Here is a 2,873-nt window from a genome sequence, read left to right on the forward strand (position 1 = left end):
GGCCCTCTACAGTTCTCGCATCCAACTTGAATAGCATGGATTGTTTGATCCATTTTTTTCATCCATCTATCTAAACTATCGAGCTTAGCCATCATCGCCGCCTTGCCATCATTTGCCGAGTTCATTACCCCCTGACTTACTTCATTTCTTGGGTTGTGGTATTCTCTAGAATGTTTAGAGAGTTCTTCTATTAATTCCTTGATCACCAGAGGTGGCTTCTTCGTGAGCGGGCCTTGCTTGTCGAGCAATTGCCTTGTGGTGACATTGACTCCATCATAGAAGATGGAGACCTCTTGTTGGCTATTGAGGTCATAGTGTGGGCAATTTCTAAGAAGACCTTTGTACCTTTCCCATGCCTCATAAAGGGATTCTCCGGGTTGTTGCTCGAAGTTGGCAATAGCTTTATTCAACTTGGTTATTTTGGAAGGTGGGCAAAAGTGGTCTATGAACTCTTCTTTTATCTTAGCCCATGTGGTGACCGACCCGGGAGGAAGTGACTTGAGCCAATCCTTTGCAGCACCCTTGAATGTGACTGGAAGCATGCAAAGTAGCTGGGTCTCGTGTGGCACATTTGGTACATTGAAGTAGTCAGCCACATCATTTACTTCATCCAAGTGCTTGTAGGCGTCTTCGTGGTCTTTTCCATAGAAAGGAATCTCCTTGAGTTGAGCGAGGATATGACCCTTTAGCTTGAAAGTAGCGGTAGCGGGAATTGCGGGCTGCACAAGTCACGGGCCAATGTCATTGCGCATCCTCTTCTTCCATTCCCCCATGGGGACTTCATCGATATTAGCCATGATAGCTAACTCGTCCTCAAAATTGGATTCGTGCTCGCACGTAGTTTCTTCTTCTTCCTCGGTCTCATAGTCGGTGTCTTCTTTAATTGGGTCTTCGATTGTCAAAGAGGCGCCGAATGCTCCTGATTTGCTGCTCCTCTTCTTGCTGAAAACGGACTTGAGGTTCTTTAGTGGCTAATTCTTTGAAGAAGCGGATTCTCCAACGACTTTTCCTTTGCTCCTCCTTAGTGCGGATTCCGGGTCTTCGAGAGGAGGACCAGAGGTGTATCAGATCCTCGGGTCATGAAACAACTGCAATCAAAACAAAAAATAAAACGCATAAGAAGAACAAAAATAAAATAAAAATTAAAACTGTGACAGCGATGGACTCGCCAAGTCGGCACGAGTGCACTCGGCGAGTTCAAGGCAAAAAGAAAAAAAATTTCTAATTACTTTTAAAAATGGATTTTCTATTAAAACTTATACTATTTACTAAATTACCTAAGAATTAACTTTGTGTAAGACAAATCTTACACAAAGGATCGATAAAAATAGAAATTAATGTTAATTTAGAACCGTTCCCCGACAACGGCGCCAAAAACTTGATGTGTGTAAACTCAACTAGTTTTAAAGCTACTTGTATATTATAAAATGAACAGACGAAGGTAGTGGACCTATCAATTGTGGTAAAGCTAAATAAGTAGGGTATCGAACACAGGGAGTGGTAAATTAAAATTAAAGACTACTTTTATCTAAATTAATTAATAAGTAGGGTTTTTCTCTAGTTTTTACAAGACGAGAAAACTTACTAACTATCACTTAAACTAAAAACTAGAAAAACAAAGATTAAACGAAATTCAATAATGGTAAGGACTTCTGTTTAGTTCAACTCAATTGATCCTATGGTTGATATTATGGTAATAGTGCAACGGATTAACTCTTTTGTTGGCTACCGACTCAAGTGATTAATTTCGCGTTCGCTACACTAGCCCTTAGTGAACAAACTAACTCAAACAGTGATCAGTTGTCTAATTTAATTAAATTCACTAGATTAATTATGCGGGTTAATTTAGACTTGCAATAGTTAACTAATTTGGTTCTTTAGTTAAATTCTTGTTGATGGTCATCACACAAGCTCACACATGAATTTACCTAATTTTCTTATTAATTCTAGTTTCATGTTCATTAATCCTAGACATATGATGAAGTGGTCACATAAACATATGAGGTTGATAATCAAAAGATGTTCATACTATTTAATTACCTTCCTATTAACAGAAAATTAATTATCATTCACACACAAGGTTCTTTAGCAAGCTAAAAATAACAAAAATCACCAACATTGAATTAATCCTACCAATAATCAAACCATAGTCTCAATTTTGTATCCCCAAATAGAAGTTTAAGAGTTTTAGCTCACGATTGAGGCAAATAACAACAAATAAACGAATTCTAATTGTCTAGCCATAATGGAAAACAAAAGATTAAGTAAAATGATGAGAATTTGGCTCAAATCTCCTTTGGAATTGGATTCTAGGTTGTATTTTCGTTCTCTAGGGTTCTTCTGGCTCTTCAATCGCAGCTAATCTCTCTAGAAAGGTTCCAGAATGTTTTTTGTCGATCTGAGAAGTTACCTTTATAGATGCGAAATGACTCGTCGAGTCCATTGCCGACTCGCCGAGGCCATCTCTTAATTCCCGTATACGATAATTCTCGGAATCTTTATCTTCTCGAATATTCGATCGGACTCGCCGAGTAGACGACTCTACTCGCCGAGTAGGTGCTGTTTTTGGTGTTTTTCTTCTTTGTTCAATTCCCGAGCTCCCAACTGCTTCTCCTGCTTCCTTTTGCTTTCGAGCTTCACTTTTAGACTGAAAACATAATTCAAACACTTTTAAGTATCTTTTGTCCATGATATGCAATAAATTAGCTAATAAATGATAAAAATCTATACTTATTATGAGGCTAAATATGCAAATATCAGAAAGTGTTTTTGACATCCATTTGCCATATTTCATAATCATGAAATGCAACAATGGCTAACATAACCCTAATAGACTTAATCTTCGCTACTGGTGAAAATGTCTCATCATAATC

The 2,873-nt window shown here is 37.9% G+C and overlaps 1 non-coding gene across 1 annotated transcript; it reads left to right on the plus strand.

The window, feature by feature from the left end:
* The first annotated feature begins 306 nt into the window (after positions 1 to 306).
* On the plus strand, positions 307 to 413 carry LOC111878851 (small nucleolar RNA R71). The gene has a single exon (XR_002845954.1). It is a non-coding gene; the product is annotated as a small nucleolar RNA R71 (small nucleolar RNA).
* Positions 414 to 2,873: the final 2,460 nt, after the last annotated feature.

The sequence above is a fragment of the Lactuca sativa genome, chromosome 5 (genome assembly GCF_002870075.4).
Source record: "Lactuca sativa cultivar Salinas chromosome 5, Lsat_Salinas_v11, whole genome shotgun sequence".
Lineage (NCBI taxonomy): Eukaryota > Viridiplantae > Streptophyta > Magnoliopsida > Asterales > Asteraceae > Lactuca > Lactuca sativa.